The sequence below is a fragment of the Dasypus novemcinctus genome, chromosome 27 (genome assembly GCF_030445035.2).
Source record: "Dasypus novemcinctus isolate mDasNov1 chromosome 27, mDasNov1.1.hap2, whole genome shotgun sequence".
NCBI classification, from domain to species: Eukaryota; Metazoa; Chordata; class Mammalia; order Cingulata; family Dasypodidae; genus Dasypus; species Dasypus novemcinctus.
The window spans coordinates 7175597-7202596 of NC_080699.1; the positions used below are offsets into that span (position 1 = coordinate 7175597).

The 27000-nt window shown below is 37.0% G+C and overlaps 1 long non-coding RNA gene across 1 annotated transcript in view; it reads left to right on the top strand.

Moving 5' to 3' along the window:
• Positions 1–27000, top strand: part of LOC139437746 (uncharacterized) — a 147513-nt gene that overhangs the window by 45786 nt on the left and 74727 nt on the right. The window contains exon 4 of the long non-coding RNA XR_011647614.1: positions 22291–22435. This is a non-coding gene — a long non-coding RNA (uncharacterized lncRNA). The remainder of the gene's footprint in view (positions 1–22290; positions 22436–27000) is intronic.

A 27000-nucleotide genomic window follows, 5' to 3' on the forward strand; every position in this document is an offset into this window, starting at 1 on the left:
AGGAGGGAGCGCTGTGTGGGGTCCTTGAGGGAGCACCATGAGGCTGTTTTGTGAATGCTCTGACTTAGCAAATGGATTCAGCTGCTGCTACGGAGTCAACTGTTGCTGGTGGAGTAAGTTTTGCCTGAGTGATGCTACTAGGAAGAGGAAGTGAAATAAGGACGGGAAGAAAACATCTCTTCTTCTTTCATGGTCTTCGAGGTTTCCTCTAGTGTCCTCTGTTATCAGGGCTTGATGGGGAGCCACTTGCCAAAGGAAATAAAGAGTTTCCAAAATTCTAGCCCTGGCCTCACAAAGAGTATAGAAGGGTGGGTTCGAAACTGAAAGACTATAGTTTAATATCTGGTACAGTCGAAACTTTTGACTCCTCAATATCCATCAATACCCTTCTATACATATTTAAACTTTCTTTAAAAAACACAAAAGAACTCTGCTTCTACCTAACATGATTTTTATAAACAATATTGTTCTCACCATCTCCTCCCAATGAGGAGTACAAAGTCCAATGTCTAAAGTGTCCAGCTCAGGTATAGAGGGTACACTATTTATGGACTATGCTAATTATTTTCAAATTCGTTGTCCTATTTGTTCCTTAAAGATTAAATTGCAAAGTTCACCACCACCACCAAAACTTGTACAAAGTCATAATAGGAAGGAGGAGAAAGAAAAAGTCATCCATATGTACACAGAGAAACAATGAGAAAGTAAGGAGTAATAACATGCATGACTGCCACCGTCCTTATTTCCATAACTAGACACAAGATATTTGTGCTAGTTATGCTCTTCTTCCACTCTCCATTTTATGTACTCCTTGCCTTTAGCCAGGGTCTTGGTCAGAATTTTTGACTTGGCAGGGTGATTCAAGCCTTATTTATGTACTTCTTAGTCCTATTTTGTTTGCTTTTTGTTTTGTTTTGTTTGCTGTAATAGTTATCAATTCCTACATAATGAATTTCCCCAAAGCTTAATGGCTTTGGAGACAAGAACAAATATTGATTACCTCACAGTTTCTTTGGGTCAAGCTTAGCTGGATGATTCAGGTTCAGGGTCTCTCATGAAGTTGGAACCAAGTTATCAGTTGGGACTGCAGTCATCTAAAGGCTTGCCTGGGGCCGGAGGATCCACTTCCAAGAAGGTACAATCATGTGGCTTTTGGCAGAAGGCTTTAGTTCCTTGCAGGCTCTTGGCAAGAGCACACAGTAGCTTGGTACATGGGCTGTTATAAGGCTGTCATGTCAGACGATTTTCCCCAGAGCAAGTGGTCCAAGAGCAAGAAAGAAGCCCCAATGCCTTTTATTACACAGTCTCAGAAGTCTCACACCATCACTTCTACCACACTCTATTTGTTAGAAGTGTGTCACTAAGTACAGCCCAAACTAACTGAGAGGGGAATTAGGCTCTACTTTTTTGAAGGAGGTTTATCAAAGGATTTGTGTACATACTTTAAAATGACCACAAGTGCCTGTAGTTTTCCATGAGCTTTTACTGTTGTTCACATAAGCTCTAAGATTCACTCTAGAGAGCCTTCCCTGCTTCAGTTTTATAACAACAACCCTGTGTCTCTGAGTAATCTTTTACTAGATTACTATAGAGTAATCTTTTCTGTGTCTATTGTTTCATTGCTATGAGGAGTCCAAATGGTCAGGTGGCAGTCTTAATTTCCAATTCAGTGACACACTTGCTGTATCCCCTGGTCAAAGCCTTTCTCCATTGGAAACCAAGACTTCCAAGTCAGCAGAGTACAAAGTTACAGGGACAGGAAGCAAAAATTCTGCTTAAAGGAAAAAAATCACTTGTATTTTTGTCCTTGAGTCATATCCCACAAGGGTCTACAGTCAAATTCTATTTGTAAGCAATTTATAGATTCTTCTCTGAGTGGTGTTGCCTCCAGTTCTATAAATAGTTAAATTGGTCAAATCTAAATCAATTCAAGAAGCTAAAGGAAAATACTGATAGAAATAAAATAAATTTGGATATAGAACTGAAGGTGATAAAGAAGACATTGTGTGAACAGAAAGCACTGGTGTAAAAAGGAACACAACTGGTATAAAAAGGAGGACTTAGGGGCTAAAAATGCAATAATGGGGATTAAAAGGACACTTAGAGGCATTCAACAGTAGATTTGAACAGATAGAGGAAAGAACCAGAAAACTAGAAGACAAGACAATCTAGCTCATACAGTTGGAGGAACAGATAGAGAAAATAATGAAAAAGGTGAGCAGTGCCCAAGGCAACATGAAGCATAGCAATGTATACATTAGGGGTCCCCAGAAAGAAAGGAGAAGGGAAAGGGGCAGAAAGAATATTTGAGGGAATAATGACTGAAAAATTTCCAACTCTTACAAAAGGTATAAATATGTATTTCCAAGAAGCACAATGAACTCTAAACAGGATAAACCCAAATAGACCTACTTCAAGACACATACTAATCAAAATGTCAAATATCAAAGATAAAGGGAGAAATATGATAGCAGAAAGAGAAAAGCAATTTGTCACATACAGGGATCCTCAATAAGACTAAGTGCATGATTTCTCACCATAAACTTTGGAGGCAAGGAGGCAGTGGTATGACATATTTAAGTACTGAAAGAGGAAAACCTACCAACCCAAAATTCTTTACCTGCCAAAAACTTCCTTTAAAAAATGAGGTATAATTTAAGACATTCATGGATAATGAAACCTGAGGTAATTCATCACCTCTTTCTTACAAGAAATGCTAAAGGGAATTCTTAATATTGAAAGGAAATAACAGGACATGGTAGTAAGACTAGCCTATTGGAGTAGTGTGAATAAATGAATATCTCCAGTAAAGGTAATTAAATGGGTAAATGCAAAACCCAATAAGACTGTATCCTCATTATGTAACTCTACTCTTTCCTATAAGATTTAGGGTACAATTAATAAGAAACATATTTCCATGTTATTGATAAGCAAAATATAAAGTGATAATGTGTGATAAACATAAATAGGGGAAATGAAGGTGTATAGGAGCCAAGATTGTGTTGCTCTTAAAGTTAAATGGATATCTTTTCAAATAGGTAGGTTATGGACTTACCTTTTTAATACAAACCCCAGAGTAACCACATACACAGAAAAGCATTTAAAATATATACTGAAACAGAAATGAGAAAGGAATCAATCATAAAAGATCAATTATACACAAAAGAAGGCTGCAATAAAGGAAAAAGGGAGAAAAAAGGCACATAAGAATGAAGGACAAAATGGCTGAAGTATGTCCTTCTTAGTAAGTTTAATTAAACTGAAAGTAAATGGGTTAAACTGACCAATCAAAAGTCACAGATTGGAGGAATGGATATAAAGCATGATCCAATACATGTTATTTTCAAGAGACTCACCTTGGAACCAAACACACTGATATGAAGATTGATACATGTGCACTCGAGAACAATGTTTATTCTATTTTTGTTGGGTGCAGTGTTCAATATATATGTTGTTAGGTCTAGTTTGTTTAGTGTATCATTCAAGTTCTGTACACTCTTATTGATCTTCTGACTAGATGTTCTGTTCATTAGTGAGAGTGGTGTGTTAAATTCTCCTACTATTAATGTAGAAGTGCCAGTGTCTCTCTTCAAGTCTGTCAATATTTGGTTCATATATTTTGGGGCTCTTCTGTTAGGTGCATGTATATATTTATAATTGTTATATCTTCCTGATGAATTGTCCCCTTTAAGAGTTTATAATGACCGTCTTAGTTGCTCATAACTCTTTTTGACTTAAAGTCTATTTTATCTAATATTAGTATAACCACCCCAGCTCTCTTTTGGTTACTACTTGCATGGTATATATTTTTTACCATCTTTTCACTTTCAACCTACTTGTATCGTTGAATTTAAAGTGAGTTTCTTGAAGATAACATATAGAGTTGGCATGCTTTATTATCTATTCTGCCAATCTCTGCCTTTTGACTACAGAGTTTAATCTACTTACATTTAAAGTCACTACATAAAACAGGGCTTTCATCTGCCATTTTTCTGTTTAGACTTTGTACATCTTACACCTTTTATTGTCTCTTTTGTTAATGTCTACTTTTATATTCAGTTCATTTTTTGTGTTATACCATTTTGAGTACCTTCTCATTTCTATCTGGATATATTTTCATCTATTTTCCTTGTGGTTACTATGGACTTAAAACTTAAAATATAACAATCATATTTGGTTTGATACCAACTTAACTTCAGTAGCATACACAGATAGTTTTCCTGTACCCCTCTATCTCACCATGATTTTTTGTACTTGTTACTACTTGTATCATTTTACATTGTATGTCCAAAAACCTAGATTTATCATTGCTTTCTATGCATTTGCATTTTAGCACCTGTAGGAAGTAAATGGAGTTACATACCAAACAATGCACTATGATAACACTGGCATTTACCCAAATGGTTATTTTTACCACAGGTCTTTAGTTCTTTATGCTGACTTCAACCACTGTCAGTGTCTTTTCTGTTCAGTCTTAAGAATTCCCTTTAGCTTTGTTTATAAGATAGGTCTAATGGTGATGAACTCCATCAATTTTTGTTTATCTGAGAATGCCTTAATTGCTCCCTGATTTTTGAAATAAAGTATTGCTGAATATAAAATTCTGGTTGGCAGTTGTTTTCTTTCAGCACCTTAATTATTTCAACCCAATGCCTTCTTGCCTTCATGGTTTCTTATGAGAAATCAGTCCTTGATCTAATTGGGGCTCCCTTGTATCTAACATGTTGCTTTTTTCTTGATGCTTTCAAAACCCTCTCCTTGTCCTTTTCATTTGCTAGTGTGATCAATATATGATGGTGTGGCTGTTTGATGTTATTTGTTAATTCCAAAAATAGATATTGGGTTATGTTTGTAAACTGGTCTGTTCCTCTGGGCATATTGGATTGTATTCGATTCAGAGGTTTCACTTTTACTTGACTAAATTAAGATTGGGGCTTTGATTCATCCACTTCAGTAAGACTTTGAGTCTCTACTGCCTTGGTTGATGGACACTCTCACAGAAGTAAATTTAGGGAGAAGGAGAACTCAGAAGAAGAGACACAGGTCATTAGACAGGATCCTGCAGCCCCAAGAAGAGTGATGAGCCTGATTGTTTACAAATGGCCTTGTGAAGAGAACACAGCAGCTGAGCCCATAAAGAAATGAGCCCTGGGAAGAGAGACAAGCCTTATGCCAATCTATAGCTGAGAACAGAAGGACCTGGGAACCCTCGCAGAGAATGGCAGCCATCTTGTTCCAACATGTGGCAACAGACTTTGGTGAGGGAAGTAACTTAAGCTTTATGGCCTTGTGACTGTAAGCATCTACCCCAAATAAATACCCTTTATAAAAGCCAACAGATTTCTGGTCCTTTGCATCAGCACCCCTTTGATGGTATATATTTTTTCATGTTAATCATGTTTGTTGTTCTCTGGACTTCTTGGATGTTCATATTTACATCTTTTACTAAGTTTGGAAGATTCTTTGTCATTAATTTTTGAATATTCCTCCTTCCCTTTTCTCTCTTTCTTCTCCTTCTGGGACTCCCATAATGTGTATATTGGTGTGCTTGATGGTGTCCCAGAGGTGTTTTAGACTATTTTCACTTTTAGTATTTCTTTTTTTCTTTCTGCCCCTCAGTCTGTCTCATTACAAGTGTCTTTTCTTCAAGTTCATGGATTTTTTCTTCTGCCAGCTCCAATCTGCTCTGGAAACCCTCATGGGCATTTTTCATTTTAGTTATTGTGGTTTTCAATTCTGTTAGTTCTGTTTGGTTCCTTTTTTGAAATTTCTATCTCTTTTCTAAGACTCTCATATTGTTCATCCATTGTTTTCCTGATATCCTTTAGTTCTTTCTCTGTATTTTCCTTTATCAAACTACTGATATTGCAGAACTTTCTTCTGCCATTTTGCCACAGGGTCTTTGTAAGTCTTACAGCTTTCTTTGTTCCTATTCTTCCATTAAGCCCTACTTTCATATTTGATTTTTTGTATTGTATCATTTCTTGTCCCTTCTCATTTTTAAAATATTTTTTATATATTTTCTTGTTGTTACTGTGGGGATCAAATCTAATGTCCTAAATCTATAACAATCATTTATATCTGATACCAACTTAACTTCAGTAACATACACATGCATTGTTCCTATTGTTCCCCCACCTTTTCATTGTACTTGTTAATGGTTATATCTTTATACATTTTATGGCCCAAGTCACAGACTTTAAGTTCTTTTTATGAGTTTACATTTTGATCTTGTAGAAAGTTAAAAGTGGCATTACATACCAAAAATACGATACAAAAGTACTGGCATTGTTGTTATTTTTATGGTTACTTATACAGAAGGTCTTTACTTGTTCCTGGTACTTTGACTTACTGCCTAATGTCCTTTTCTTTCAGTCTGATGATCACCCTTTAACACTAACTGTAGGGCATATCTAGTGGTGACAAACTTTCACAGCTTTTGTTTATCAGGGGATGTGTTAATCTCTTTTATTTTGAGAGACAGTCTTGCTGGATAGAAAATTCTCAGTTGGTAATTTTTTTCCAACACTCTAAATATTTAATCACACTGCCTTCTTGCCTATGTGGTTTTTGATGAGCAATTGGCCCTTAATCTTCTTGGGACTCCCTTGTATATGACATATTGATTTTCTTCTGCAGCTTTAAGAACTCTCTCCTTATCCTTGGCATTTGAAGTTTGGCTGCTACAAGTCTGAGCGTATTTTCTTTGAGTTTATCCTGTTTTTGGTTCTCTGGTATTTTCAGATGTGCATATTCATGTCTTTTTGTTAAGCTTGGGAAGTTTCCTGTCATTATTTATTTGAGTATATTTTCTGCCTCTCTCTCCTTTTTCTCCCTCTAGCACTTCCTTAATGTATGTATTGGTACACTTTGATTCCTAGAGCTTCCTACTCCATCATCTTCCCACAATTCTCTGCCCCTATTTTATTTTAATTCACTACAACTCATTTTGGGATTCAGATTTCATTATCTGAATTTTTACTTTGAAAAGCAAAAATAGTATTAAAACTTTTAAAGTGGCAAAGAGATGACAATAAATTTCATTTTGGAGCTAATATATTTTTATGTACTTTTTTCTTTGATTTGAATAGTTCATTTTCTAGAGAAGTTATGGAGTTATCACTCCATAAATTGTTCACTAAAGTCATTTAAATCAGCTATCAAGAACTCTTATCATTGATTTAAAAGCAGTGACAACCAGAAGTTCTGAGAGATGAGAGAGGGAAGAATAGGTGTAATATGGGAGCATTTGGGGGACATTGGAGTTGTCCTTTATGACACTGCAGTGACAGCTATAGGCCATTGTCATAACCTACAAAGTTGTGGGGGACAGAGTGCAAACTATAATGTAAAGGTAGTCCATGGTTAGCAGCAATGCTTCAATGTGTTCATCAATTGTAACAAATGCACCACACTAATGGAGGGATGTTGTTGATGTGTGAAAGTGTGGGAGGGGAAGGGAGTGGGGCATATGGGAATCCCTTATATTTTTAATGTAGCATTTATATAATCTAAAGCTGCTTTAAAAATAAAAAAGGTTAATTTAAAAAATATCAGATACAGAAATGATCAAGGTAAATTATTCCAACATCACATCATTACAAACTTAGTCGATATGGTAAAAGGAGAGATTAGATAAGATAGAAATTAGGCCTTTTCATGGGAACTTTGTTGGAGAATAATGTATTTTTAAATGTAATTTATGTATTTTAATATTCTTTTGGTTCATACTATGTGTTGTCATTTCTATTCTTCAAATGGAAAATTCAGATGGAGAGGAGGAAAAGTCAGTTAAGATTACTTGGTAAGGGATTAGATCAGGATTTACACTGGTTCCAAAGAGGTCTCAGCCTAAGATTGAAATATAGGGAGAGTCAGATAGAAAAGTCCAGTTCACTACAGTGTAGGAAAGAATGAAAAGTCTTATAGAATTATATAAGAGTCAAAGAGTGAATGTTTCACATGGGAAAATTGAGTTTTAAAATGAGTTTGCAGTCATGAAAAGATTTCATTATTTTTTGGAAGGGAAAAGAGTTTTCTGGTTGGGTGAAAACACCCAAATCAAATGCTTGATATCCTCCTGTTTCTACATGTGGCAAACTACTGCTATGGAAATTTAGAAGGCCCGATTGGAAAAAAACAATGAAAGTTGAGGATGGCAGTACAGCATAACAGCAATCAGTATAGTTCTTTTGCTTTTTTATAGATTTTAAATATATAAAACATAACTTTTGAGGAGAGATTGGTGAATAGAAGAAGCCTAAATTTGGGTGAGTCAGGCTTATCACTAGCATATCTTGTGAGCATTAAGTTAAGCTGATGGAAATAATGACTTAACAGGTCACTTAGTACCAAGAGCCACGCTCCGTGTTGAGCTTTATATGCATTATCACATATATACAGAGAGATATAGATAGATAGATATGGACATGCATATTAAATTCTATTGAATCCATAGTATCCCTACAATGACGTAATGCTATGTGCCAAATGTGAAGTTCAAGCTCATTAAGTTACTTGTCCGAGGGTACATAACTAGTAAGTGTTAGAGCTGAAGGTGAAGTACACGTGTTTTGAACTTAAGTTTAGTTCAAAGTTTAGACACTTAAGAGGTTAAGTGTCCTGAGACCACCTCCATCTGAACCATGGGAAGTGCTCACCCAGTCCAGGTTTCTGGGCTCTTATCAAAGAGACCATGGTGCCTCAATTGTATATTAGAATATAGTACACCATTGTATCTGATAAATACTGTATCAAAGTTTATTCGATAGAAGATGTATTGGCATATCTAATTCTAAAATATCAGAGATGCTGATTTTAATGTGCATGTATGTGGGAGTTTCTATGCATGTATTCTATAATAATATAATGGGTGAGTATTAAGTTACAAAAGAAAGGTACTTCAAAAACTGCAGGAATCATTTTGACATCAGTTTAATCAAAGGCATTGACTTAAAGGAAGCCTGGAAAAGAACAAGATGGATATGTGGTGAACAATTATATTTACTAAGCTTTTAACAAAATCCACAATGCCAACTTATGACATTTGAAAGATACTTAACAGCCAATAGCTTTGTAATGAAATAGTCCTTTATTCTTGTAAGACAAAACCAGAAAACAAAAAACAAAAACCACACTTGTGTGATGTTTCTGAAAATTGAGAATTGTGTTTAGACCTTGATTTATAGAGCAGATTTCATTTTCTACAGCATCTTTCTAAAGATATAAAGATAATTATATAGCCATCTCTAGCTCAGCAGCTTTCTCATGATAACATTTATATCAGTGGAATTAAAGTGGGCATCTGTTAAGTAATGAAGAGCGCTCTTCTCTCGCTGAGTAACCATGGTGTTGTCTGCCTGGCAGCCTGACAGACTTGTAGCAGGTGCCCACTCAGGGAGCCCATGAGAAATAGCACCCTTCTTTTGTATCTGTGCTCTGAAATGACTTGGAAAGTAAAACACAGCAGATAAAAACCAAAATACCACTGCTAGACTTTAGAACATGGTTTTAGAAGTGTTAGTAACGTGACTGCTGATACTGAACCCGCAAATTCATCAGACATATGCTGGGCTAGACCAGCCTTATCCCTCGAGGGCTGAGTCCCAAGGGAGCTGAACACACTGTGTGCTCTTTGTATGTAACTCAGCCCACGAGGAGAAAGCAGGGGAACCACGCATGTCTGGTTGCTTTTCCTCAATTTCCCAATCAGAAAAAAGTCCCTCTAAACCTCCAAAAGATAAAGGCCAGGACTGTGATAAGGAACAGCCTCCTTAGGGTCACCAGAAGAGCAGTCACCCAGGGTACATCTCCATACTTCACATCCTCCTCCTGTTCTGATATGATTTCTGTAGGACACTGACATGACTTTTTCCCCACTTAAGATCATATTCATCATCTTTTAACCTGTTATACACAGAGCCTCCAACTTAGAATATTTTTCTAGGGAAGTTAGGTGTCCTGTATATGTAGGACATGCCCTATGTTTAATTATTTTTGCATGCATCCTGTATTAAATTTGTCAATGTACCCTAAATATCATATATTCAACTTTTAAAAATAAAATTTAAAAGGACAGCTGTTTTTCAAATTTAACTGGGCAACCTGCAATTTTATTTGCAAGATCTGGTGACCCTAATATATATACTATAATACTAATGTCTTAAATTGCTTTTAGCTATAAGAAAACCAACACAAACTGGCTTAAAGCAACAAAAGAGAAATTTATTAACATATATATCCAAATGATTTAGGGATAAGTCAGGAAAATCTGGACCATGCTCTAACAATGGCATCAGGACTAGGTTTCTTTCCATCTTGTAACTTATTCCTCTGTTACAAGATGAAGGCAGGGACATCAGACCTTACTCTTCTTAGCTTAAATCCCCATGGGAAGGAGCAAAAGTCTCATTGTGTCTTGTTGACTCTGTGTCTATCCCTTAACAATGGCCAGTTGAATACAATGTGTTAGTTAATTTATGATCATCAGGACTATTCCCTGGAGTTGTAGGTGTTTTTCTGAAGAACTGAGAGCACCACTGATGAGGTTTTATGAAGAAAATTTAAGATACTGTTATCCAAAATAGGACAAATTGATTCTGGGTGACCAAAACCAAGAAATTTCACTACAAGTATATTACCCCAATTGGCCACTTGGGACTCACCCCTGATTTCAGTTTGTTTATTGGTTAGGCTAAACTCTAGAAATTAACCAAAGGCCTGTGGCAATGCAGAAAATGTTTATTCAGAAAATGACTGATTCTCAGTAAGAACAGTGAACTTTGTGGTATTTTAACTTACCCCAGTCCCATTTCACCCTCCCAAGCTCAGCAGTAGATGTGAAAATTGCAGCCTACTTTACTGGTATTAAAGAGAGCAGAAATTATCTCATTCGTAAGGAATTATAATTAATTATGTGTTTTGACCTGTCTGGTGGCTCCATGGAAAACCAGCTCAAAAGGCTTTTCTTTATTTTGTCTAACTTAAAATTGGTTTACTGCCAAAACTGCTTCTCAGGAGGCATTTGTTGAAAACATTAACAGGCTAATATCTTAGGTTTCTGTTGCCTGAGGTGATAGATAACAGTTGGAGCAAACAATAGACTAGCAAAAATCTTGGGAGGAAAGGCTAGGGAATGAGATGACCTTAAGAGCTTTCAAAAGCTCTAACATAATACTAGGAGTCTAGGAGAAAAAGACCTGAGAAGGCCCTGAGATTTCGCCACCTGCTCACCTAGAGGGTTTCTGGAAGCAGGAAGTGAAAGCTAAGGAAGAGTTGTAAACTGCCTGAGTGTTCCAACATGTTCCAACACACATGAAGTGCCCCATAGCAAAATCAGATTTGTTTGGACCTAGGTATTTAAGAAAAATCTCTGTCCAATCATTAGCTAGTCTAAGTTAATGGAACAGAGGCTTCAAGGATCACAAATGACAGAGAACACACTCTTTACAGAATTATTTCAGAGAAGTCACTAAAACAACAATTACATTTTCTATAGCAACAACAAATGCTGGAGAGGGGAGAGAATCTGATTTCTGAAATTACTATGTAATATTCACAATGTCCACTTTTCAAAAAAAAGGTGGAAGGCATGCAAAAAAAAAGAAAGATGAAAGAAAGAAAGAAAGAAAGAAAGAAAGAAAGAAAGAAAGAAAGAAAGAAAGAAAGAAAGAAAGAAAGAAAGAAAGAAAGAAAGAAAGAAAGAAAGAAAGAAAGAAAGAAGAAAGAAAGAAAGAAAGAAAGAAAGAAAGAAAGAAAGAAAGAAAGAAAGAAAGAAAAGAAAAGAAAAGAAAAGAAAAGAAAAGAAAAGAAAAGGGAGGAAGGGAGGAAGGGAGGCCCAGGTTCAGAAAAACAAGAAATCAATAGAAACTTTGCCTGTGGTATTGGATTTTCTAGACAAAAATTATGAATCAGCTATTGTAAATATGTTCAATAAGCTAAAGGAAAATATGCCTAAGGAACTCAAGGAAAGTATAAGGACTGTGTCTCTAAATTGAGATTATCAATAAAATGATAGAAATTACAAAAAAAGGTGCTGAATAGAAACTTTGAAGTTGAAAGTACAATAAAAATCCACTATACTCTATTAAAGGGTTCAATAGCAGCTTTGAGCAGGCAGAAGAAAGAATCAGTAAACATGAAGATAGGCTTGCTGAAATTATACAGTCTGAGGGTCAGAAATGAGAAAGAATGAAGAAAAATGAACAAGGACTTAGAAATCTTGGGGATTCCATCAAGCAAACTAACATATGATTAGAGTCCCAGGAGAAAGAGAGCCAGCAGAAGAGGCAGAAAGAATAATTGAAAAATAATGGCAGAAATCTTCTCAAATTTTATGAAAAACATTTGTCTAAAGAAAAAAGAAAAAAAACCTACAAAATATTAGTCCGCATATCCAAGAAGCTCAATAAACTCCAAGTAGGATAAAATCAAAGAAACATACCCAGGCACATGATAAACTATCACAAGCTATAGACAAAGAGAGAGTCCTGAAAGCAGTGGGAGAGAAACAACTTAACACACATAAGGGATCCTCAATAAGATTAACAGCCAGTTTTTCTTCCGGAGTCCAGAAGGCTGTGGGGTGACATATTTAAAGTGATAGAAGAAAAAAACCCATTTAGACAAGGACTCTATACCTGGCAAAATGATCCTTCAATGATGAAGGAGAAATTAAGATATTCCCTGAAAAACAAAAACTGAAAGGGTTGGTTGCTAACAGACCTACTTTAAAACAAATGCTAAATGGAGACTTTCAGACTTAAATGAAAGGACATTAGATGGTAACTAATGCCCATGTGAAGAAATAACACTAAGAAATATAACTATGTAAGTAAATACAGATGACCATATAAAAGTATTTTTGTTTATAATTACTTTATTTCTGTCTGATTTAAAAGACATAGGCATAGGGAAACGGACGTGGCCCAGTGGTTAGGGCGTCCGTCTACCACATGGGAGGTCCACGGTTCAAACCCCGGGCCTCCTTGACCCGTGTGGAGATGGCCCATGCGCAGTGCTGATGCGCGCAGGGAGTGCCCCGCCACACAGGGGTGTCCCCCGCATAGGGGAGCCCCACACGCAAGGAGTGCGCCCGTAGGGAGAGCCGCCCAGTGCGAAGGAAAATGCAGCCTGCCCAGGAATGGCACCGCCCACACTTCCCGTGACGCTGACGACAACAGAAGTCGACAAAGAAACAAGACACAGCAAATAGACACAGAGAACAGACAACCGGGTTGGGGGGGAATTAAATAAATAAATAAATCTTTTAAAAAAAAAAAAGACATAAGCAAAAAGCAATAATTATAAATCTATGTTGATGGTCGCACAGTTTATAAAGATGTAATCTGTGGCAATAATAGAATAAACATTGAGCCAATGGAGATATATAGGTGCAAATTTGTTGTATACTATTGAAGTAAAATTGGTATTAATCAGAACTAAATTGTTATAAATTAAGATGTTAACTGAATCTTCAGGGCAATTGCTTAGAAATTAACTAAAAATGTGCAGTAAAATAAATTACAGGTGAATTAAAATGCTACACTAGAAAATATCTAACACAAAAGAGGGCAGCAATAGAGTAATTGAGGAGCAAAAATGACATAAGACATCTAGAAAACAAATAGAAAAATGGCAGACATAAATCCTACATTATCAGTAAAAACATTAAATATAGTTGCATTAAACTTTCCAGCTAAAAGGCAGATAAGGCAGAATGAATTATTAAAAAAACATGATTCAACTATAAAAACACTGAAATGTACCCTTTTAAATGGTGAATTTTATGTTACAAGAAGTATATCTCAATTTTAAAAATTCTATTAAGAAAGAAAGAAAATAACCCTATTAGGAGGGTCTTAGGTGAAACAGATATAGTTAGCAAATATAAGTATAAATAACACTAATGGAGTTACAAATTCTATTTCATGGAGTTAAAAATAATGAACTTAAAAACTAAAGAAAAATGGAGGGGAATAGATGTAATTCAGTGGTTGTGCACCTGACTCCCATGTACAAGGTCCCAGGTTCAATTCCTGGAACCTCCTACAACAAATGAAATGAAATTTGAAAAGCATGACTAGAAAAATGTGATATAACTCCAGTGTACTGTTCAGGAGATTTAAAGTATTGATTGACTTTTAAAAATATGCATGGTAAAATTTTACATGTCAACACTGAAAGAATAGAAATAGCATATACAACTTCTAAACAGTAGAGATAATGAAAATGGGCTAATAAAATACATAAACAAACATCAACAACCAACTCAAGCAATTGAAAAAAGAACCAATAAATGAGATTTAAAAACAAACAGAGAAGGGAATGTAGCTCAAGTGGTAGAGCTTCTGCCTACCATATAGGAGGATCTGGGTTCGATCCCTGGGGCCTCCTGGTGAAAAAGAAGAGAAAGCAAGCCCGCATGGCAAGTGAGTGCCCATGTGGCAAGTGAGTGCCTGCACAGTGAGTGAGTGCCTGTGTGGTGAGCCAGTGTCCCGCGCAAGTGAGTCATGCAGCAAGATGATAATGCATCAAAAGAGAGACAAGGGGAGAGTCAAGCTGAAGCACAGCAGAAACCAGGAACTGAGGTGGTGTGATTGACAGGGATCCTCTCTCCCCTTCAGAGGTCTCCAGGATCAAATCCTGGTGAATCCTAGAGAAGAGAAAATGAGAAGAAAAAACATCACAGACAGCAAAAACAGCAGGACTGGATGAGGTGAAGGGGGATAATAAATCTTAAAAAAAAAAAGTATTTTCTCATTTTAAAAAACAAACAAACAAACAGAAAACACTACAAATGTGAGAAAGAGAAAAGTAGTTGGCCAACAGCTAGGGACTGGCACCATCTGGCCTTGGCATTGCTAGGAGTTGGCCTTCCATTCACAATTCAAACAAGTCTACTCTGTGACCACAGTAGGTCAAGACTGAACACCAACAAAATCATGAACATTATCTAAACCATAAATATGACCAGATATCTTCATCTTGACTAATATGAATGACTGCTGCTTTTTTTACAATTATGTATTTAGCCTCACTTTTATCTTCTCTATTTCTAGATAAGATTTATTAAGATGCCCAACCAAAAAATTGCTTCCTGACATCAAACTAGAGCAAATTCACACTTCCTTGAACTCTCCTCAAAACCGCCTAATATGGTCCCAAGTCTCCTAATCAAGATGCCTCAGCATTCCCTATGGTTTGTGGTCATTGTTTTTGCAATAAGCAAAAAAACCCATGTTTTTCAACTACAGGTATGATCTTATTGGTCTTTGGCAAAAGGGTACTGATAAATGGAAAGCACAAAGTAAGATGTGTTCATATCAAAAAGTACTGAAAACATCACAATATATCAGTAATCTCAAAAAATATAAGTGGCCTAAACTTCCCAATTAAAAAGGTAGAGATTTAGTTTTGACAGAAGCCAAAAATATCAAGCTCTATATTTATAAAGGCACACAAAAATATAGTCATAGCTATACCTAGCTATGTGAGGATGGGTACTGTATTGCAAAGCTTATCCACCAGCCTATAGTGGATGCTTAAACATTTTTAGCAAATGAATTAATGAGCACAGCTATTAAATGCAAACTAAGTTGTATTTCATTTTATAATAAGGATATTAAATATTAGTAGCTAAAATATGGGAGTGTGGAAGAGCAGAAGTAGGCAGAATGGCTGTTGATAAGCAATGCAGAGTATCATCCTCAGGCGTAATGCTAGAACTTTGACTTAAGTCTTTGAACTCACAGTCCACTGTTCCTCCCCTGACTCTCTTGACCTATGTATGGCATGATAATCCTGATGTCATGTGAGGCAGTACCCAGAACACTACGATTTTGTTGGTATCAAGTTTTCTGAAGGGTGAATTTGTCCCAGAGAAAAATAAGAAAATCAAGTGGGATAGAGAAAACATAGACAACTTGAATACTCACTTTTTAAAAACAATATCCATGCCCATTCTCCCTTATGATATTTTCCTATAATCCCTGCTGTATAGTTTTCATATATGAAAGACTCAATTTCTCATTTGCCTTCATTGTCAAATAAGAATCACATGTTTTCTGTCTCCTCATAATTAACCCCTATCACCCTCCATTTTTAGTGTATAGAGGAGGCATCCTCTTGTAATGGAACATAGCTTTGTTTTAATCCCTATTTGAGAATTTACTCTAAGTTTCTGGGCCTTTAGCTTGATATAATATACTCTGAAAAATGACATATTTATAGAAATGACTTTTTAAGTCATCTTTTTTCTTTTGCACTTTCAGTTTTACTCTAATAGCCTTTGTGGTTTGACTGTGAAAGAGCACCAAGGTGTGAATAAGCATTCTTCAAGACAGATGAGGCAATTTTGCTGTCCAAAATTAACATGGCAGAATAATGCATTTCTCTTTGTTCATTACCTCATTGTATATGATTAGACAGGCATGAAAGAGTTCATGGAAAAAGCAATTATTCATGTAAAGTTATTATCCATAGCAAATCCCCCTGAACAATTCCTGTTTTCCTCTTCTGATACAGTTTATCCTTCAGGGTTTTTTGGTTAAGAGGATAGACTGCTCTTTGTTGAGCCTTGTGTTACCTCAGTGAAAGTGAGAGTGTGATTTATAAGCAGTGACTATCAGCCATGTTTCTGCTATGGGGCACTTCTAAGGACACTGGGTTTGGATTTGATTCATTTATTTCAGCCTTCATGGGATTGTGATCAATTCTGCAAGTGATTGGTAAACCACCAGGAAGAGCACATTGAAACCAGGGTTTATAGATTGTAAGAATGACATTTCCCAAGTTCCTGCTCTTTTACCTGCATCATCGTCATTATTAGGGAAGGAAGCATACCTGTATTATCATAGGAAATAGAGCAAATCATGTGAAAAAAGATTACAGCTGCAATTCAGTAACATGCTGGTGACATTATGCTACTTGGAATGTATCTTTTTCTTCTATTTGGCTATTTTTCTTTTGAACAGACAGCTTATTTGTGTTTTTCTGACTACTCATATTTAACATATCTGAAACAAAATTTGGAAAGCATATGCACTTTTAAATCCAAGACCTAAATTTCAATCTCAGTTCATATAAGCTACATGGTTTGGGGCTAGCTAACTGACCTGAAGCCTGAGCTCAAATGGGAATATTAATGGATGTACCTCAGAGAGCTACTGTGAGAATTAAGAAAACCTAATAGGTAAAATGGTACAGTGCTGGCTAAGTTTGCATTCAAGAAATGATAGTTCTCTTCACTTCCATTTCCTACACTTGGCCAAGTCATTCATCAGTTGCCAGTAGAAAGGAATTTTAAGACGAGCCCTTGGGACTAAGCCTTAAAATCTCCCTTCCCTTCACTCTCCTCTATCAATTGACTGGCAGAACTTTTTTCCCTCTCCCATATTATATCTTGAAATGGTTTTGTTTTCTCCATCTCCACAGTTACCACTAAATAGCCTCTTTCCACCTGAACACTTCACTGGTCTTTATCTGGCTCCCCCATACCCACTTTTATTCTTTTCTGCCATTTTCTTGCCTCATTTTGCTGTTATTTTTCTAACTTTTTCTGATATAAGCTTTTAAGATTGCAAAATTATCTCAATAGCTTTAGCTGCATCCCACAAGTTTTCATATGTAGTGTTTATTAAGTTCTAAATATTTTCCAATTTTTGTCACGATTTCCTCTGTACATGTACACGTGCATTACTTGGTGTATGTTTCTTAATTTCCGAACATTCAGAGTTTGTCTGGCTGATGTTGGAGAAAAAACCCTATGATTGCTTTTCTTTGAAATCCATTGTCTTGATTTTTTGTCTATTCTGTGTTCTATTTTTGTTCATTTTCTGTGTAGGCTAGACAAAACAATGACAACACAATCCTGTTGAGTCATGGTACAGTGTTCTACACGTGTGTCCACTAAATTTAGTCTACTGTTTTATTTAAATCTTCTCTACCTTACCGATTTATACATCCGTTTAATCTACCAGTTGTTTAACCAAATACACAATTATATCCTCAACACATAAAAGCAAAAATTCACAGAGCAAGGGGAAATAAATATGTGTTAAAAATCTTACACTTTATTTGAAGTCCGAACATTTTAAAAATATTTAATTCTTGGTAAATTGCACTTACAATTTTTATGAAGCTATCCTCCTCATTTCTGTTAATACCTTTACTTCAAAGTCTATCAAATTTTTACATAATTTTTCAAAAACATTCTTTTGGTTAATATTTGACTTAAAATACATTTTCTATCCTTTTATTTTTAACTGCTCTGTACCCTTATCTTTAAACATGTTTCATATATAGAACTTGTTCCTTGGTTTTGATTTTCTATTTGTATTATTTAATCTATTTTTATTTTTTAATTGTAGAATTTAATTTATTCATAATTATTTTATTGCTTATATATTTTTATATTTACCATATAATTTTATGCTATTTTTTCTGCCTTTTCTATGTGTCATTTCCTCTCCTCACTTGTTTTCCTTTGGATTAATGGGATGGTTTATCTTCCATTTATTTTTTTCTCTACCTGTTTGGAAGTTTTACACCTATTTTTCTCTTTAAAATTCTAGGCTAGATATTATTACATGCATCTTAACTTTTCAAAATCTAAAGTTAATCAATGTCCTTCTTGTTTCCTAAACATTAAAGAAATCAGAAAATTTCAATTCCATTTATCCCCACTCTCAGATTATATGTTATTTCTCAGTGTGGTTTTTTCCTTCTCTTTTTAAAACAAGATGAGGTATTATTATTATTATTATATACTGACAATGTTTGTTTACATTTATCTATATATTTAATAGTTTATTTGATCTTTATTCCTCCTTGCATCTTTTTTTCTCATGATATTGTAATTCTTTTTTTATTGTCTTTTTTTAATAGATAAATAGATCACATAAAACATTATGTTAAAAAACATAAAAGATTCCCATATACCCCATTTCCCCATCCCATCCCCGCTCCTCCCACATCAACATCCCCTTTCCTCAGTAAGGCACATTCATTGCATTTGGTGAATACACCCTGGAGCAACTGCCACACCACATGGACCATAGTTTACACTGTGGTTCACACTCTCCCCCAGTTCATCCAGTGGGTTATGGCAGGATATACAATGTCCTGCATCTGTCCCTGCAGTACAATTCAGGAAAACTTCAACTCCCAAAAATGCCCCATATCACACCTCTTCCTCCCTCTTGCTGCCCTCAGCAACTCTCATGGCTACTGTCCCCACATCAATGATACAATTTCTTCCATTGCTAGAGACAGAACTATTCTATAGTAGAATACCAGCAAGTCCACTCCAAACCATATTATATTCCTCCATCTCATGGACCCTGGGATAGCATTGTTGACTCCATCTCTAAATTGAGAGGGGCCTTAGACCCCACATCATTGATGGATGTGATTCTCCTGCTTGCAGTTGTGGACTCTCTTGGTGCACTGGAGTGGTGGTTGACCATTCTCACCTCCCTGTCAGCTAACCTGGGTATGTCCAGCAAACTGCAGAGTAGGTGTTGCAACTCTGCTGAGGCTCAGGGCCCAGCTGGCACATGGACAATCCAGAGATTCAAGTCTCCTGAGCATACACAAATCCCAGTGCCAATCACAGGTTCAGTAAAAGTGACAGAAGAGGCATGTGTAGAGAAGTCACATCTGAGTCCAACTCTATCACAATCAGGAGCACAAATTCTAAAGTAGGGCCCACTGGCAAGGCACTGAACTCCAGAGCCATCTGTCATGACCATAGAACCTGTGTGTCTCCGTAGAACCAGTACCTGGGGTTGTATCTACTTTGGCTGTCCCTGGGATCTTGCTGAGACATGTGTAAGCATGACCCCTCTGATGACCTCCTGACTCATTTTGAAGTCTCTTAGCCATATAAACTCATTTTTCTTTACCATTTCCCCCTTTCATTTAAGGTCGTTTTCTAATTGCATCACCAGCTGGTGATGGTAGCAATCCCTTGGCACTAGGGAGGCTCATCCCTGGGAGTCATGTCCCATGCTGGGGAGAAGGTAATGTATTTACATGCTGAGTTTGGCTTAGAGGGTGGCCACATTTGAGCAATGTGGAGGCTCTCAGGAGGTAACTCTTAGGTGCCCTGCAGTTCTAGGCCTAGTTGAAATTTCAAGCACAAATGCTCATAAGTATAGTATCAAGGACCCATCATTGGACCATCCGTCTTCACTGGTCTTCATCCTTGCACTTGGGGATTGTTGCCGTTCCACTGGGGAATGCAACAGAGCTCCCTGGAATGGGAATTTAGCACTCCCTCAGTTGTCATGTGTTACTCTATCCACTCTGACAGTAACTAACAAACATCTGAACATATCTATATACCCTATATGCATGCCCTGGAGAACTCCCTCCCACCCATGCATCCCCCATCAATGACACCCCACACCAGTGCTCTTCCCCTGCCATAGCTGAACTTCTCTGTGATCTAAAACTTCTTTAAAAATAGGGCCTAATATATTGCCATACGGTTCTTTTTTTAATCCATTCCCAGGGGCCCTACTCTGCTCCTCTCTTCCCAGAGGCAACTTCTATCCTGACATCTAACAACATAGATTAGTGTTGCTTGTTTTCAAATTTTACATAAATAATTTTATATAGTATAAGTTCTTTGGTTTCTGCTTTCTTTTGTTCAATATTATGTAGGTGAGATTCATCCATGTTGCATGTTGTTTTTGTTTGCTAAATGCTTCCAATGCAATATACTAGAAATGGGTTGGCTTTTACAATGGGGATTTATTAGCTTATAAGCTTACAGTTCCAAGGCTGGAAAAAATGTCCAACTCAAGGCATAAGGCTATGCTCTGCCCTAAAGGTTGACTGCTGGTGATCCCAGATGTGGCTGGGCACAATGGCAGCTCTGCCAGTCCCAGACTTCTCCAGGACCCACTGCTTTCAGCTTCTTACTCTCCATGGGCCTTCTCTCTCTGTCTCTCAGGGGCCTTATGCCATGCCTCTGGGTTCCACTGATCCCAGCTTCTGGCCTCTGGACTTCTCTCTCAGCCTCTTGGGGTTTCTTTTTATTCCTCTGTTTGTAAAGGATTCCAGTAAAAGGATAAAGACCGTCCATGGAACATGGCCTACTGGAGTAATATAATCAAATGGCCCTTAACAGATATAATCTAATCAAAGGGTCACAGTAGGTTAAATTCAAGAACATAATTTTCTGGAGTCCACAAAAGACTCTGGAAAATTGGTAATTTTCTTTTTTTATAGTATTCCATTGAATGAATATGATACAAATTATCTAGTCTACTGCTGATGGACATTTGGATTGTTCTGATTTAGAGCTATTACAAATAATACTGCATAATATACATGTCTCTGTTTACATATACTGATTTCTTTATGTTCATTATATTCTAGGAGTGAAAATGCTTGGGCAAAAATTATGAGTGTGTTCTATAATTTAATAGATTCTGCCAAACAGTTTTCCAAAAATATTTGCACCCATTTGCACTTCTACCAACAGCATATGAGAGTTCCAAGTTCTTGCCAACGCTTGGAATTGTCGATTTCTTTCATTTTTTGGCATTCTAATGGGTATGTATTTGTATCTCATTATGGTTTTTTTTTTTTAAGATTTATTTTATTTATTTCTCTCCCATTCCCCCCCCCACCCTGGTTGTCTGTTCTCTGTGTCTATTTGTTGTGTGTTCTTTGTCCGCTTCTGTTGTTGTCAGTGGCATGGGAATCTGTGTTTCTTATTGTTGCGTCATCTTGTTGTGTCAGCTTTCCATGTGTGTGGTGTCATTCCTGGGCAGGCTGAAATTTCTTTTGCGCTGGGTGACTCTCCTAATGGGGCGCACTCCCTGTGCATGGGGCTACCCTACGCGGGGGACACCCCTGCGTGGTGCAGCACTCCTTGTGCATCAGCACTGCACATGGGCCAGCTCCACACGGGTCAAGGAGGCCCGGGGTTTGAACTGCTGACCTCCCATGTGGTAGATGGATGCCCTATCCACTGGGCCAAGTCTGCTTCCCTCATTATGGTTTTAATTTGCATTTCCCTGATGACTAATTCTCTTTGTGTGTGTGTGTGTGTGTGTGGAGGTATCTTCCTTCAGTTAAGATTGACTTTGATTACAACAAGCAGTTAGCATGGGGCAGAGCATTTAAATTTAATCAAACATTAAAGCGTTTTGTATTTATTTCTAATTCATCCTTATACCTCAAGTGTTCCCCTTTGGTAGTCCCAACTGACAATGTTGGGATGTTCTCCCCAACTCCTTGCTGGAACTAATCTCTATTTTTATCTCTGTCCTCCAGCTCCATAAGACTGCCGAAAGCTCTGCTCAGATTCTGGAATCTTACAGCACCTGCTTGCAAGTCAGCTAATGCCGCAGTGAGAAAAGTGACAATGAATGTCAAGGTCACTTACCTTTGCCTGGTGCCTTGATCCCTTGCTGCCGGGGTAGGTCTCTGATGCCTTCAAACACATTTTTGTTTTGTTTTGTATTTTGTTCCATCTTTATTTTTGTTTTTGAAAGAAGTATTGATCTTTAACAGGCTGGTTTGCAATTACTAGAAGCCTCTGATAAAATATTCCAGGTTGACAGTTTTCTTTCGACACACTAAGGATTTTATGCCACCATAGCTTCGCTTCCATTGTTGCTCTTGATATGCCAGCTAGAAATTTAACTATTCTCCTTGGAAAGAAACTTTTCTCATTAGGTGATTTTAATATATTATCGCTATCTTTGGTGTTCAGACTTTCACTATGTCTAAATATGGATTGATTTTTATCCTGCTTAGGAGTCATTTAGCTTTTTGGATTTATGAAAGAGTGTCTTTCATTAGATTTGGAAAATTCTCAGCAATTATTGTCTCAAATACTACCTTCTGCTTTATTCTTTTCAGGGAGTCTGAATTAATAAATGTTGGACTTGCTTATTCTATCTTCTATGTATCTTCACTCTCATATTTTCCATACATTTGGCTCTTTTCTGCTTTGTAGTTATCCTTTCCTGACATATTTTCTAGTTCATAAAGTCTTTAGTTGTGTCAAAGTTGTTGTTAAAACCAATCATTGACTATTTAAAATTTTATTGTAGGGTAAGTGTTTCTTGAATGTATATTGGCTACTTTTTTTCCTAGGTCATTTTAGTTTCCTTTCCCCTGTATTTATTCTTAATCTGTTTTTTCACTACCTTGCTGTTTGTTGTTTCTGCTGTTTGCTTCAGCAGTTGTTTCAGCTGTTTGTTGTTTCTGTTTATGAAGCCTTGTTTTATTTGGTGTTTAGTGATTTATTTTATTTTACTATTTTGAGTGGCTCATTTTCCCTGTAGACTTATTTGTGGGAATTCTTTGAAGCTTAGGATAGAGATGATTTTGTTCACTGCAGATTTGCTTTATATCTCAGTCAGTGAGAGGCACAACCAGTGTGGCACCCTATTAGGCTGAAATCACCACCTAAAGTCTTCTGCTTTTCACAGGCTGTTTAAACTTGACCAGCAAATCCACGAGGGAGCCAGCCGGATGATGTCACACTTCACAGCAGTGTTTTCCCCTTTGCTTATTGCCATGGTTGAAATGGACAGTTTCCCTGGAAAAAAGAGGGATTAGATATGATGAATTTGTTTCTAATTCACCCTAATACTCAGGACGTACCTTTTGGGATACCAGATTTATGATGGAAGTTCTCTTGTTGCCTTCCTTTTCTTGCACTATGTCTCCTTTTGCCGGTACCCCGGAAGCATGAAAAGCCAAGCTCAAGTTCACCGTGTTTGGCTGAACCTGGGCCAAAAGCTGGTTTCTGTGCCCCTTTTATCTATCTGCGTTCCCACCTTTATAAGGATTTTTGATCTCGGTGTTCTATCCACTTCACTGATGGCTTTTTTATTTTATTTAGCATTTCTAATTGTTTTCAGTGGGAAATTTGGTTTGGTTGCTAAATCTGCCATAACTGGAAATGGAAAGTCCCTTCAAACTATTTTATCCTAGAAGCCATATGACTTTTTAAAAAATTTTGTCATGTTTCAGCAAAGCTGAAACACGTTAGTGGATTTCTGTTTCCCCTAGGATAAAATAAAAAGGTCAGCTTGGCTTACAAAACTCTGCCTGATCTAGTTTCCTCAATATCCAGTGTCATCTCATGTCACGTTATCCTTTTGACTTCTGTTGTTGCCAAACTGTTCTTATTACATTTCCTTGCATGCCTCACTTAAATGGTTGCTGATTTTGATTTTGAGTTCATCCCTGAATTGAAGAAACCAGTGTTCCCTATAGTAGCTGCTAGTTATGTGATCGTGGATGAGGTGCAAGATGTGCCACCACGTGTGCTGTCCCATCACCTTGACTTCCATGGGAGTGTGGTCTCTGCCTCTCTGGGGACACAGGCTATCTACAGCCCTCCTACTTCAGTACTGAGGTACAGCCTGTGACCCAGCAGTGCCACCACCCATTGCTCAGCTCATGTCACGAAGCCAACAAACTCATCCTCCTGACCATTGCTCAAGGTGTCTCTTCTGTTCATTATGTCTGTTGGTGTGACCATGGAAAAGGTAGTGATTTTTGGAAAAACTCCAAGCTTAGTCTTTTCCCACATATGTTGGTCTATGAGTACCTATTTTGCCAGTATATATTGCTTTCATTTTCTTTTCTTCTTTTTTTTTCAGGAATCCCTCACATACTCTTCTGCTTGGAGAAACTTTTCCTATTTTATGCATTTGTTGTAGTTTTATTACATTTTCCTATTTTCCTGGTTTGTGGAATTTTATGTCTAATATGCCATCTTGACCCAAAAATGTAGGACTTTTCAAAAATCTAGGATTAGAGAGAATCATTCAAAGCAGTGAAAGGACTTGAAAATATCATAAGTCAATTATCATTTTCTGATAACTCCCAGATCAATTTTGATGACAGATTTTTCTTTAAAATTTATTTGAAGAATTTAGGTTTTAAACAGTATGTAGTTGTTTGTCTTCTATCCCAAGAGGGTGGCCTTGCAATTTTCTGGCTTCACAGCCAACCTACCTTTTATCAATGCAATCCCTGAGAACTCTCGTGAAGCGTGCCTGAGAGAAGGATGAGGGAGCGAGGCAGCTGGGTGCCCGGAGGAGAGGCTATGGCTGACATAACGTGTCTAGAGGAGGAGCCTTCCCTGCCCTGGGCCTCAGTGTTGAATCAGTTTTGCTTTTCTGAAATAAGCCTTACTTGATCATGGTGAGTTATATGATAACGTACGACCAGGTCCTGTTCCTAATATTTTGTATAACTTAAAAATTGTTTTCCTTACATTTTATATTGATACACGTAATTATGACTGATATGTTTTCCTTTCACCGCTTTCAAGCTACTTTTAATAGTGGAATTGTGAAATTGGGATACACTTCTCTTTCTCTGTGTGCCATGAGCCTTTGCCTTTTTGTTTGTGCTACTTTGGCCTTTTGCCTCTTCCCAAAGGAGAGTTAAAACCAGGAAAATCAGCCTTACTTTTTAAGAATCATACGATTAAAATTTATTTAAAATTCTAAAAAGCAAACTCATCTACAATGGCAAAAAGCAGATCATGGTCTCCCAGGCGTGATTGGGGGAGGAGGGGAGGTTAGATTACAGTGGCTCGTATAGGAACTTCTGGGGAGAATGGGACTTGCTTTCTTGATTGTCAAGATGGTCACAGGTTTATTCAGATGTCAAAATACGTTAAATTGCAAACTGAAATATGCAGTTCATTGTATCTGCTTATACCTAAAGGAAATGGTAGAATATGTATATTTAGAATTTTATTGCGGTGACATATGTACAGCATAACAACATAACATTTCCTCCTTTAACCTCTTTCAAGTATACAACTCATTGCTGTTAATCACTTTCACAGTGTTGAGCTACTGTCACTACCATCTATTACCAAAACTTTTCCATCACCTCAAAAAGAAACTCTATATACTCTAAGCATTAACTCCCCCAAATGCATACTTTCAAAGCCATGTTTTAGATGATTGGGTCAGGCAATAAATTTTTCAGGATAATTGGCATTGTCTACACTGGTTATTGCTCTGACACCCCCCACTCATCCCACCAGTCCTTTCTCCCCATCAGAAAACAACTCTCCAGTTTCCCAGGATTGCTTTAACGAATACCATACACAGGTTGGCTTAAACAATGGGAATTTATTGTCTCTGTATTTTGGAGGCCATCGGTCAATGTATGGGCAGGCCATACTTTCTCTGAGCTCTGTGGCAGTTAATCTCTCACTTCATCCCATGGTATCCATGTCCTTCTGTCTCCTCTGGATTCCTCTGCTTATATACCATATGAATCAAAGCCTGCCCTTGTTCTGTATGATCCCATATGTGCTACTAACAGGATCTTCAAGGAATCCATTTACTCATTTACAAATGAGTTCACATCTGCAGGACTGGGGATTAGAACTTGACCATGGCTTGTGGCAGACCTAATTTGCGTGCCCCAGCAAACTCCTCTAGGGAGTGTCAAGACATTGTATTCCACCTTTTCAATTTATTGTTTTATTTTAGTAACATATATCCAATACATAAAATTTCCCCCTTTAGCTACATTCAGATGTAGAATTCAGTGGTGCTAATTACATTCACAATGTTTTGCAGCCATCATCATCCATTGTCATGCCTTTTCCATCAGTCCCAACAGAAATAACAGAAATTCTGTACCAGTTAAGATTTAACACCTCATCCCTAGCCCTTCCTAGCCCCTGCTAACCTGTATTTAAATTTCTGAATATATGAATTTGCTTATTCTAATTATTTCATATCATACCATCACCACCATCCATTACCAAAACATTTCCATCTTTCCAAGTAGGAACACTTTACATTTTAAGCCTTAAATTCCCATTCCCTTTCCCTACCCTATCCCCTGGTAACTTTTATTATAGATTCTGACTCTGTGGTTCTGCTTAATCTAATTATCTCAAATCATTGAAGTCATACAATATTTGTCCTTTAGTGTCTGGCTTACTTCACTCAACATCTTCAAGGCTCATCCATGTGGTTGCGTGTA